The sequence below is a fragment of the Somniosus microcephalus genome, chromosome 16 (genome assembly GCF_052327205.1).
Source record: "Somniosus microcephalus isolate GS21.2 chromosome 16, FLI_Smic_1.0, whole genome shotgun sequence".
Taxonomy (NCBI): domain Eukaryota; kingdom Metazoa; phylum Chordata; class Chondrichthyes; order Squaliformes; family Somniosidae; genus Somniosus; species Somniosus microcephalus.
The window spans coordinates 81,325,579-81,339,015 of NC_141002.1; the positions used below are offsets into that span (position 1 = coordinate 81,325,579).

At 42.9% G+C, this 13,437-nt stretch overlaps 1 long non-coding RNA gene across 1 annotated transcript; it reads right to left on the minus strand.

Annotated features, from left to right (window-relative positions):
• Nucleotides 1-251: 251 nt before the first annotated feature.
• LOC147106326 (uncharacterized) lies at nucleotides 252-10,853 on the minus strand. The gene is made up of 4 exons (XR_015081429.1): nucleotides 10,829-10,853; nucleotides 2,992-3,091; nucleotides 2,807-2,890; nucleotides 252-658 (listed from the first exon to the last, which is right to left on the minus strand). It is a non-coding gene; the product is annotated as an uncharacterized LOC147106326 (long non-coding RNA).
• Nucleotides 10,854-13,437: the final 2,584 nt, after the last annotated feature.

The window sequence follows — 13,437 nt, forward strand, 5'->3', positions numbered from 1 at the left end:
GGGATGGTTGAAGAGGTTAAATGAGCTATATAAATGCAATTTGTTGTTGTAGAAAACTATCAGAAAGAATTACGTTTCCAAGTACTGCTGCATATTTTCTAAGAGCTTCTATGTTAATTGAATTTATTGAACAATGATGCGTTAGCAATACTGAAGGTTTGGCTGCCAATGCACAAAGCTGAAAGATTTGATTCAGGCTGTTGGCACCTGTGTTGAAGACAATCACACCATTAGATAAGATGAGACAACCATCAGATTAGAATCTACATTTTTATTTTTGAGTGATCAAAATATAACTGTACAATTAATTGGCAAAATAAAGTGACAGCATAAATATTGGAAAAGTGCAACTATCCCATTGAAGTCTTGAGGATTTTACCGAGTAAAAGCATCGAGTTTAAAGTATAAATAGTCCTGAAGATATATATATTTATGAAGGAAATAGAGAAAACTATGCATGTTTCTCTATACATAACACCAAGAGTAGTGTACAAGTTACCCCCTCCCCCTTCTCCCAAAAAGGAAAATCCAAGAATCATTAAGTTAACTGGTAGTTCTGCCAAAAGAAAGTCTTTGTTCCAAATTAGTAAAGTCGTTCTCTTTGTCTCCAAGAGTCAATTCATGAACTTGTTGGGCAGTAATCTTGCCGCTTTGAAGCCTGAGGACACATTTAAGCAAACAGGTAATCACAGATGTGCCTAGATTTACATTCTCGAGCAATCATTTCTCATTTGATATTCTAATTAGACATTAAAATGTCTACCCATTATTCAAGTATTTGGGATGTTATTCTTATGACACAGCACATTCGAATGTGTGCGAATACGGCAAATCTAGCATTAGTATCAACAGTGGGAATATATGACTCAAAGTGTATTAATTTCCGCACCAATGCTGCTTCAATTGCTCCAAAAATGGATCAGTCAGCTGGCAGTTTAATAGTTACAGGAAACTTTCGTTTATCTGGAGGTTAAATGAAAGCTCTATCTACCAGCAAAATTCAGGAGTCGGTTCAGATCATTTTTTTTCTTTTCGTTGCTTCTTTTCTCCAGTCCTGGCTCTGCAAGCGTCTCTGTAGCTAAGCAACAGCTTCAGCTAGACGCTTGCAAGCTGCGCCGACTGTTGTGAAGCTGTTGCTAAGCAACAGGGTTTGTTGCTTCACACAGAGCTCCGTATGTTGTAACATTAGCGCTGGTTTCTACGGCAGTTTTGATCTAACGGCACCAGCTCGGTCCCGTCAGTGCCGGATACCAGAAAGTTTCCTGTAATTCAATAGTTCAAAGTTTTTTTTGTGTTAAAACTAAAAGCCAAGCCAAGGAAAGTCACAATGTTAAAGCAGCCATTCCTATAGCATATATAGTCTCGATGAAAAAAAGTCAACTTCAAATTAAAGTTCACCATCACTACCTTTGGGGGGGGGGGGGGGGGGGGGGGGGGAGAGCAAACAGGCCCATTTTGGTGCCCAGTCTTGAATTCCAGGCAATGTCATGAAAAGGCTACTGTCTAGGCCTGTAGATGGGATGGCTGGTCTGCACTGAGACCTGAACCAAAATCAGAAATCATCTGAGAAGTTTGACTGATCCCACTTGTCCTCTCAACAGCTCCTCAACTTTCCTGCCAGATTACTGAAGATTGAAAAAAGATATTAAATACCCAAGAGAGCCCCAACAGGGACTTACAAACTGGTTAGAAGATTCCTTGGGAAATCAAACACATTTAAAATCAAGGGCATTGAATAACAAACTGTCTGGGGAAAGTTCTCAACCAAGGGCAAGAATTGTTCAGAGATCAATTTCTGAAGCTGGACATCTTCTGAGAAAACTAAGCCCGGAGCATCTAATGGTACACAATACTGATAAATGTGCACCTTGCATAAGGGTTGCTCCTCCAGCTGGGCTCAAGATCAGATGAAACAATTCATTTCCAGAGCAGAGACTTTATTACATCAAATTAACACTGAAAACAACTGCTGGATCAGCAGCCAATGGAGTGTGCAGCAAGGCTGCAGTGGATCCAGTGAGCCTTTTCTACTTGTAGCCCCTTGTCAGAATCATTCTCCTCCCTCCACATTCCTTGGGTACAGGCAGAATAAATTTCCCCATGGATCACAAAAGAGACCTTTGGGAGATCACAAGCAACAGCTCAATCTTCAGCACAGTGGCCTCTGGAGCCGACATTAAATTCTAGGGTGGCCCAGAGTACAAATACATTGAAAAGTCTTCCATCTTGTCTGCAAAAGCTGCCATGCCCATGTAATTAACTTCCAAGATCCAACACTAAGTCACCTCTCCCTAGTGGTGTACATCAAATATTAGGAGCACTGTGATCAGAGGTCATGCAATTATCTAGAACTGCACATAAGACATAGGAGCAGGAGTAGGTCATTTGGCCCCTCGAGCCTGCTCCGCCATTCAATGAGATCATGGCTGATCTGATCTTGGCCTCAACTCCACTTCCCTACCCGCTCCCCATAACCCTCGACTCCCTTATCATTCAAAAATCTGTATCTCTGCCTTAAATATATTCTACTTTATGTACTATGATGACATGGCTTTTGGAATATAATTAATAATTAAAGGAATTTTTTCGTTCAAAAAAGCCATCCCAACTGGGTACTTCAGGTATCTGGATTCAGTCTTTGCATTCATGGAGCCATTTTACAGGGCCCAATGGAAACTAGTTTATTTAAGAAAACAGTGCAGTTATTGAAAACTTAACATGCCATACAAGCCAAATATAGGAGTGTCTTTCCACAAATGGAGTGTCTGATTAATGCTAAAAACTGCACATTACATGGAGAACTTACTCGGTCGGGTTCACATGCTTCGGTTTCATCAGCCTTTGTGAGCATGGAGATAGCATGCTGTCTGTCGGACTTCTGAAAAGTTTCCTAGACATGAAAAATAGTGTTAGTACATTGAAACTAACAAGCAGTTATTCAGATTTAATTTTTTTTTTTTTTTTTTAAAAAGCCAAAATAAAACAACTTACTTTTCCTGTGCCTGTTTTCTTTTTGTTAGACTTGGAGTTGGGGGCTGCTGGTTTGGGTCACTGTGCCTAGTCAAAGCTTTGCTTGTATTCATTTCAAAATCTAGTGGGAGTGGAGAAGAGAAAGCAAGAAGAGGTTACGGGTTGATACTATTCAATATATGCATCTATAGAGAATACAAAAAGTATTGGGAGCTACAATGCCATATTCCATTGACAAGGGTGGGGGGGAAAAGAGAGTAAAAATATATAAAGGAAACAGCACCTATGGAGTGGCTTTGCAGTCACCAGTAAATGCTGAAACTTGAAACATCTTCACCTGAACCATCTAAAAAAAACTGGTAGAGGGGAAGAGAGAAGCAACCAAAAGTTTAACAAGGCTCAATACTGAGCAACTCCTTACCTCCTTCAGTTTTTCTGTCCTGCTACAATTTCCAGGCTTTTATAAGCCAAGCTTGGCATTACCCAATGAATGTTTCCTGATTTACCCAATCTTTGTACTCAATCTTGGTGGTGCCCTGTATGGCAATCTTGGCCCTTCAGCCTGCTTTATCAATTCAACAAAGTACTGTTTGCACTATTGTCAGTGGATCACAAGTGCTGCAAGGCCAAGCGATCACCGCAATAATTTTGGTCTAGGAATCCAAAAGGTCGCAAAATAAAGGGCTGAACACATTCCACAAAGTTGAATACACAATGGTCCTATATTTGACATGGTGCATGCCAAAGATGACCTAGTTTATGGATTGTATAGCATGTGACAGTCTTAGCAATCACAGGTCACTCAGCAGCAGTCTAGGCTAGTGACAAGAATGAAGGTGGCGAATTCTAAACATGTGAGTAAAACCCCTCATGTTAAAGCTAGAACAGAAACTTGAATAGACAGTGAACACATCAGTTTTGATACATCATTTGGATAGTGGCATTTCAGAATTTCACATTTTGTATGTAAATAAAAGCTACATATACTGGGATGTGAAAGTGTATTTAATTACAGTTTGAGAGACAACTTGCTGCACCCAAGTCACAATCTTTCGAAGCATCAAGTTTCCAAAGCTGTATTAGATCAAGTTATTGCAAAGTTCTCAAAGAGGTTGAGGAACAGTTAACACAGTTGTACCATACTTGGTATAGTGCTCATGATGGCCTGGTGTTCCTGCAGTCCAACACTGCTTCCCAACTTAAGCTGTCAGGACCTGTCCCTTGCACAAAAATGTAATGGGTCCTCAGAGGTTTTAATGAAAATCTAGGCAGTTTTAGTTTTTAAAAGTTTAATTTCTGATTCATCTAATCAATGTAAAACAAGCAGGCAGTCTTCAAACTCTGGTCATATGATTCGGTAGAAGAACCACAAATGTAGATTACATATTACATAGCAATGTGCTTGAGGCAACAGATTAGGAAAGATAAAGTTGTTAAAACTATTCAGTGTTTGTAATCAGTGAACTTTGTATCTGGCCTTGGCAAGGCTGCATCTAGGAGCACTGTGGTTTTGTAATAGCCAGGAGGGCTCAGAGGCTGATCCTAAGCTCAAGAGACAAGCAGAGGGGAAAAGACCAACTACCCTTGGGGCTCAAAAAAAAAAGGATGCCAGGTAGGATATTTGATAGCAATCTTCAGATTTTGATATATGGAGAATTTGGATTCAGGATAGTTATGTCAGGCACAGAATTCAAGGAGTAGCATTCATTCACAGTTTAAAGTTAAAAGGATACAAAAAGAAAATAGGAACTTTAGGCCTTAAGGTACCAGAACGTTGGAACAAATTGCCAGCAGGGGAGGGAGGCTGGAACAGAGAGCCATGACAGGTTTTGAAAAAGGATTGGATGAATTCTTATTAAGAAAGGGGATGCATAGCTTGAAGTTCCACAATCATACCAAGGAAACTGATGGATGGTTTGGAAAGATAGGCTAGACAAACCAATGATCTTCATCAACCTAAAATATTACAGTACTACAGCAAATCACATCTTTTATATTACCTGCAGGGACACTCTGAAATCTGTAAACTTTGCAAAAGACACAAGCATTGCATTCCCAAGGACTGTCGGGAAATGCAGCTGTACAGACCTTGGAAGGTTCTTCAGCCTATACGGAGTTAACTGATCAGTTGAACAGCACATTTGGCCTCAAGTGTCCCAAGCTAGGGGGAAAGCCAAGGTTCCCCACTCCAGATACCTATCCTTGACTGATGTTCATGCATAGATAAGATCTGTGACGCAAGAAAACTACTAGGCACTTGGTCTGAGTATTAAACAAGGTTTTAATCAACTGTTTCACAACATGGAGGTCTAGTTGTGTCCTTCACTAGTTCCCGTTAAAGAATGTCCTGCACAAGCTGGGCCCGTGCACGAGTATTTATACTCTCCCTGGACAGCGCCACCAGCAGGCCACCCAGTATTATTACACAAGTCATTTTCACATGAATGACAAGATTCGTGTCAATCTGCAAGATCTACTCTCCTGGAGTAGCATCATCTTCCCACAACCTAGACTCAAGAATAGGCACTTGGGCAAGGAGGTCCAGCAGCTCCCCTAAACTTTACTCTAATACAAGAGTCAGTGCCTTCAGCATAGGAGAGAAGTGATCTCCCTTATACCCAAAAATCAGTTAGGCAATAGCCAACCTCAACAATTCTAGCAGCTGCTCACTGAGGCACATGTTTGAAACATTCACTCCATGCAAAAAAAGCATTGTTCAATTTGCAAGGTTTCCTGCCCACAGTCACTGCTGCTCTCTGAAGTATCTTCTGAAAATTGAGACCAGCAGCAACAATAGTGGCAAAAGGGCAGGCAACCATACAAACTCATTAAAAAAAAGACACGAAAGGGGCAATAAAACCCTGGGAGATCCTTGGAAATCTCCCAAATGAAAAAAATTGTTCAGCCCAACCAGTCTGTGTTGGTGTTTATCCTTCATGCAATCAGTCGTCATAATCCCTTGTGGCTGCTCAGTTTCCAAATCTTCTTCTTTCCTTTCAACTACCTATCCAATTTATTCTTAAATGATGACATGCTCTCTGTTTCAATCACTAACTCTGGCAGTGCGTTCCACAGCCCGCCATTAAAAAAGGTTTCCTGTTCTGTCCTAGATCCATGTTCTAGACTATGGGTTCTCAACCAGGGGTATGTATGCGCGAAGATTTCAGGGGGTCCGCTAGTGGGTTTGTCCCATCATCAATATACAGGGGAGACTACTAATGTTAATGTAATCAGTACTCTCCCCTATATATTGAGATGAGTGGAGCAGTCTCAGCAATACAAAGACTGTGCATGTGTAGGCAATTCAGCTTCTTACTGTTGGACACAATTTGTTAGGTTAGACGAGTCCCTTCGCACGTCACTGGCTTTTACATCAGTATTTATCTCAGCAAGTCTTTTTTGATCCAGCCCTTTTCACGTCTACGTTCATAAACCACTCACCACTTTTAACTGTTAAATAAAAAAATAGTGCGAGTTATAATTTCTCTTACAGGGGATTAAAACCAGAGTTAGGGCAGGAAAATCCACAAGTTAGTCCAGCATTGCGTGGGCCGATGTAGCACGCACCTTCTTTTCAAACCTTTTCTTTTCCCCTTGTCCGGAGCCACCCTGTGTTAGTTGGAAGCCGCTCGTGGGTTTGATACGAGACCTTCTTTTCTTTACCCCCCCAGTGTTTGAGACAGGAAAGGGGGGGGGGTCGCAGGCAATGGGGAGAGTGCACGTGCCACGTGGCCTTGGAAGTTGGGGGGGGGGTGGTGGGGGAGAGAAACTGCCCCATCTCTGGGCCTGGGGCAAGGCCGTAATAATCAGGATACAGTGTGACTCTCGAGAACTTGTTTCCCCTGGCTAGAGTGTGTCTAGAACTAGGGGGCATAGTCTCAGGAGAAGGGGTAGGCCATTTAAGACTGAAATGAGGAGGAATTTCAGAGGGTTGTGAATCTTTGGAATTCTCTGCCCCAGAGGACTGTGAATGCTGAGTCTTTGAGTATATTCAAGGCTGAGATAGATAGATAGAAAGTGGAGTGGAGGTCGATGATCAGCCATAATCTTATTGAATGGCGGAGCAGGCTCAAGGGGCCATATGGCCTACTCCTGCTCTTATTTCTTATGTTCAATGTCTTCAGTCTGAGTTAATAAAGTAGCTGAAAGCATTAACACAATTTTTAGTGCTTACCAGCAACAAGTTTCACATTAAGTAAGCAAGATTATATGGCTAATTGTATAACAAGTTCTTATACAGAAAAATACTTGTGTTACAGGAGTCCACAGAATTTTTATAACACGGGAGGGGGGGGGGGCCTCAGAAGCAAAAAGGTTGAGAACCCCTGCTCTCGACCTCTCAAATCCCTTTGCATGTACACAAATCACTAAAGCTAGTGTACACATACAAAAATAACTCAAAGGCTAATGGAATGTTTCACCAGGGGGTTTGAAATACAAAAAGGGGAGGACCTGATGCTTCAGTTGTAGAAAGTTTTGGTCAGACCCCATCTGCAGGAATGCATTGAATTTCAGGCACCCCAGGATTATATTGGCCTTGGATGAGATACAGCACAGATTCACCAGAATGATACCAGGGTTTAAAGGGTTAGCTCAAGGAGAACAATTTAAGCAGAAAGACAAACTCCACCACTTCCCCCCTCCCAGTAGTCACCACCAAAACAAATAAAGTGACTGAGGTGACAAACTTCAAAAATACAGCACAAGCCATTTAGTCATCAAAGCCCCCAAAATGTCTCATTTATACATTTTAAAAGTTAACATGCTTAACTATTGCGAAAACAACTATTAAAAATACATAAAACATGCAGTATAACAGTAAAAAAAAATGATTTTAAGTATTATGTGCAAGCGAATAATAGATTATGCATTAAGGAGCCTCTCCATCAGTAACTTCGAGCAAATAGAGAGCATCATCTTCATACAAATTAAACCAATGCTCCTGGAGATCAAATTTTATTTCCTCGTAAAACTCGGTGTCCTTGCCAGTAGTTAACAAATAAACCCCTTACAAGCCGGTAATAACTCGCCAAAAAACATCAACATTTTATTTAAATCGAACTTCGATTTATTTAAACGATTTGCATCTATTTATGGAGTTTTTCCGCGTCTCACAGAGTTTTACATAAAGGAAACCATCTCACCGCTTCTCTCTGTACCACAACGGCGCCACTCAGTCACGGTTTACTTCGGGCGCTTCTCGCAGCCGCCAATTTTATGCCCCTTCGCGTCACGCTCCTCGCGTCATCGGCTCTGCCGCACCCCATTGGCCGCCGCCGCCGTGGGCCGTTCAAATCATCACAAGAATCCGAACGGTTGGCGCCGCGCGCGGCAAAAAAATCTCCCCCCACCTCCGGCCAACCGATTCCATAGCGACCGCTGCAGCCGCCAGGTAACTCCCAGCTCAAAGCGCAGTGCACAGGCCTCCCCCGTTTTGTTTGATCAACAGAAAGACTGATGCTGACTTGCCACCCCCCCCCCCCCCCCGTGTCATCAGGGGGTGGGACATTTTTTCTACAAGTGTCCCCTCCCCATCTTATGTTCAAAGAGGCACAACTACTAGAATAATTTAGGAAATAACAACAGAAAATGCTGGAAAAACTCAGCAACATCCGTGGAGAGAAATTAGAGTCGACGTTTCGGGTCTAACCCTTTTTCAAAACTGGAAAGGAAATGAAATAGATCGAAAGGCAGGGCTGGGACAGAACAAAAGAAGTGAAGAGACATTAAGAGGTATTCAAAACAAAACGAATAATTTAGGGTTTGACCCAAAACGTTGACTCTAATTTCTCTCCACGGATGTTGCCTGGCCTGCTGAGTTTTTCCAGCATTTTTCTGTTATTTTAGAATAATTTGGACATCAGTTCTGACGAAAGGTCGCAGAATAATTCGGCCCATCGTGTCTGCCGAGCTAACCAGCCTAATCCCACTTTCCAGCTCTTGGTCCCTAGCCTTGCAGGTTAGGGCACTTCAAGAAAGACTTGCATTTATATAGCGCTTTGCACGACCACCGGATGTCCCAAAGTGCTTTACAGCCAATGAAGTACTTTTTGGAGCGTAGTCACTGTTGTAATGTAGGAAACATGGCAGCCAATTTGCACACAGCAAGCTTCTTCGGCAGCACCTCCCAAACCCGCACCCTCTACCACCTAGAAGTACAAGGGCAGCAGGCGCATGGGAACACCATCAACTCCAAGTTCCCCTCCAAGTTACGCACCATCGTCGCTGGGTCAAAATCCTGGAACTCCCTCCCTAACACCACTGTGGGAGTACCTTCACCACACAGACTGCAGCAGTTCAAGAAGGTGGCTCACCATCACCTTCTCAAGGGCAATTAGGGATGGGCAATAAATGCTGGCCTTGCCCATGATGCCCACATCCCAGGAACAAATAAAAAAATCTCCTCCAAAAGACAGCACCTATGATTATGCAGCACTCTTTCAGTACTGCACTGACATGCCAGCCTAGATTATGTGCTAAGATCCATAGTAGGACTTCTAATTCAGAGCCAAGAGTGTTCCCAACTGCTGTAAGATGACACAAAAAGCTTAATTATATCATCCAAATTATAGAATTAATGCAGGAAACATATAAGCGTTACATTACTACATGGACTGCTAAAGCTAACTTTGCCAAGCATGTACTCTAATCATGCAAATTCAATTTTACTAATATGCTATATTGAGTTGTTATGGTTGATTATTGAATGCAACTAAGTTGATGCTATGGTAATTCAGAAACCAAGGTAATTGTGTTGACAATTGTATTAACCTTGTTTGAAGTAGTAAAATTAAGGTGTTAATAGTACATTGAACTTTGCCCCATCCAGTCCTCACTATTTTTGAGGTGAGCTAAGTGTTTGGTATCCTTGCCAGTGCTGGACCTTGCTTATGCTGTGGCTGTGTCTTTATAAATGAGTTGGTTCACGTAAGATGATTTCAGAGCCGAATTGGGACCCCAAGCACAGTCCTAGACATAAACCTGCATCACAGTCAATTTTTAAAAATTCATTCATGGGATGTGACATCACCAGCAAGGCCAGCATTTATTGCCCATCCCTAATTGCCCTCGAGAAGGTAGTGGTGAGCCACCTACTTGAATACAACTGAGTGGCTTGCTAGACCATTTCAGAGGGCAGTTAAGAGTCAACCACATTTCTGTGGGTCTGCAGTCACATATAGGCCAGACCGGGTAAGGATGGCAGATTTCCTTCTCTAAAGAACATTAATGAACCAGATGGGTTTTTACGATAATCCGGCAGTTTCATGGTCACCATTACTGATACTGGCTTTTTATTCCAGATTTATTTAATTGAATTTAAATTCCCCCGCTGGTGGGATTTGATCTCAGGTCTCCAACTCATTAGTCCAGGCCTCTGGATTACTAGTCCAGTAACACAACTACTAAGCTACCGTACCAAAACCAATTTGTCCAACAATACTATCATACACTGATTGTGTTAAATAATCTGCACTACTATTATAGACCACATTGGTTACATTACAAAAGAATTCAAATATACTGGGGTTTAGGCCTGCCCTAGATAAAATGATGTTGGATCAGGTCATTGGCCCTGATATTTACGGGGAGGGAGCAGGAGCAGGGGGGACTTTTAATGGCTGGGAAGCCTGGAAATGCGGAGGGCCTGCTGAATTTAACTGGGGGGGGGGGGGGGGAGGTGGCAGCTGAAATGCGGATGGTGGAGCGGCTGAAGAACAGATTGCGGGGGCTGAAGATTGGATTGCAGGGGGGCGTGGTCGGACGATCGCAGGGAGGTAGATTACAGAATGTAAGCTTGGGAGGCCAGGGGGAAACACTCTTGCTCCTGGCCCACAAGCAGTGCTGGAAAAGCACTTACCTGCTGGATCCGCCAATTCCCGTCTCCATTCAGTATCTGGATTTCCCCGAGGCCTGGGAAACCCGCCGTGCAACCGTTAAATCCACATGGCTGCTAAAATGAGGCATGCAGCCTCACTTAAATATTATAATTTCTGAGCCTAGGGAAACGTGTATCAAGCTTGAAACAAACAATGATTTAGGAGCATCAATCTCCCGTTGAGCCACTGGAAATGGTTTCCATGCATGTGCCATGATACGGCACAACCCACATCTGCAATATATTGCAGGAAATTTCTCATGACCTACAGAACATCCCGGAGACAGTGACAGCCCAAGAAATGTCTGCAGCATCAAGACACTGAGAAGAGCTTCTAAAAACATTGGTGGCTTCTAGGGTGGTAGTTACTAATGCTTCAATAGATGCCTTGAGGATCAACCTGAACTCCACACTTGCAAAAGACTTCCAGGCCCTCGTTAGGACTATTCATTCTCTGATGACACTGACTAGTAGCAGCACTGAACTGCAAGGAGTGAATGCAGATGTCACTATCTCTCCAGTGGCAATAAACATACTTCCTTAAGGACCCTCCAATGCATTCACATGAGGGAGCATCAGATATGGGCCTGGTCTCAGGTATTAAATTACTTTATTTGGTGAGTCAATCTTTAGTAATTGAAAGATCTGTCAGTTGTGATCTCATTGCACAGGCAACAAAAGATAGCCAACAAGAGCAGTAAGCCTGACTTCGGTAGTGGGGAAAATGCTAGAGTCCATTATAAAAGATGTAATAGCAGGGCACTTGGAAAACAGTGACAGGATCAGACAAAGTCAACATGGATTTACAAAAGGTAAATCATGCTTGACTAATCTACTGGAATTTTTTGAGGATGTAACTGGTAGAATAGATAATGGAGAACCAGTGGATGTGGTGCATTTGGACTTTCAGAAGGCTTTCGATAAGGTCCCAAATAAGAGATTAGCGTGCAAAGTTAAAGCACATGGGATTGGGGGTAAGGTACTGACTTGGATAGAGAACTGGTTGGCAGACAGGAAGCAAAGAGTTGGAATAAATGGGTCTTTTTCCCCAAGTGGCAGGCAGTGACTAGTGGGGTACCACAGGGATCGGTGCTAGGACCCCAGCTATTCACAATATATATAAATGATCTAGACGAGGGAACTAGATATCTCCAAGTTTGCAGATGACACAAAGCTGCGTGGGCATGTGTGCTGTGAGGAGGATGCAGAGAAACTCCAGTATGATTTGGACAGGTTGGGTGATTGGGCAGATGCATTGTAATGTGGATAAATGCGAGGTTATGCACTTTGGTGGCAAAAACAGGAAGACAGATTATTATCTGAACGGCAATAGATTGGGAAAAGGGGAAGTGCAACGAGACCTGGGTGTCCTTGTACACCAGTCGCTGAAGGTAAGCATGCAGGTGCAGCAGGCGGTTAAGGCGGCAAATGGTATGTTGGCCTTCATAGCGAGTGGTTTCGAGTACAGGAGCAAGGATGCCTTGCTGCAGTTGTACAGGGCCTTGGTGAGACCGCACCTTGAGTATTGTGTGCAGTTTTGGTCGCCTTATCTGAGGAAGAATGTTCTTGCCATGGAGGGAGTGCAGCAAAGATTCACCAGACTGATACCTGGGATGGCAGGAATGACGTATGAGGAGAGATTGGGTCGATTATATTCGCTAGAGTTTAGAAGAATGAGCGGGGACCTCAGTGAAACTTATAAAATTCTAATAGTAGACAGACTAGATGCAGGAAGGATGTTCCCGATGGCGGGGGAGTGCAGAACCAAAGGTCACAGTCTAAGGATAAGGGGTAAGCCATTTAGGACTGAGATGAGGAGGAATTTCTTCGCCCAGAGAGTGGTGAACCTGTGGAATTCTCTACCACAGAAGGCAGTTGAGGGCAATTCATTAAATATATTCAAGGAGTTAGATATATTTAAGGCTAAAGGGATCTGGGGAGAAAGCAGGGACAGGGTATTGAATTTGGATGATCAGCCATGATCTCATTAAATGGCGGAAAAGGCTCAAGGGGCCAAATGGCCTACTCCTATTCTTCTATGTAAGAGATTTGTTGTAAAAAATGGTATTGAAGGGGATGTAACTGAATAGATAAGAGAGTAGGCTGTGGGATAGAAAGGAAACAGCAAGGGTTAATAGATGCTGGTAGTAGTATGCACCAGGGAGCTATGCTGCAACCTCTTTTGTTTAAATTTATATATAAATAATTTAGACATAGACACAAACCCTTGCCTCAGCCCAACTGCTGCTGAAACCCTCATCCATGCTTTTGTTACTTCCAGACTCAACTATTCCAATAATCTCTTGACCGGCCTATCTTTAACTGTCCATAAACTTGAGCACATACAAAACTCTGCTGCCCTTATCCTAACCAAATCCCGTTCACCCATCAACCCTGTGCTCGCTGACCTAAATTGGCCCCAGTCCACCAACCAGGCTCAATTTTAAAATTCCCATTCTTGCGTTCAAATCCCTCCATGGCCTCACCCCTCCCCATGTCCGAAACTTCTTTCAGCCCTACAACTCTCAAAGAACTCTACATTCCTCCAACTCTGACTTTTTGTGCACACCCCACTTCCTTCGCTCTACACG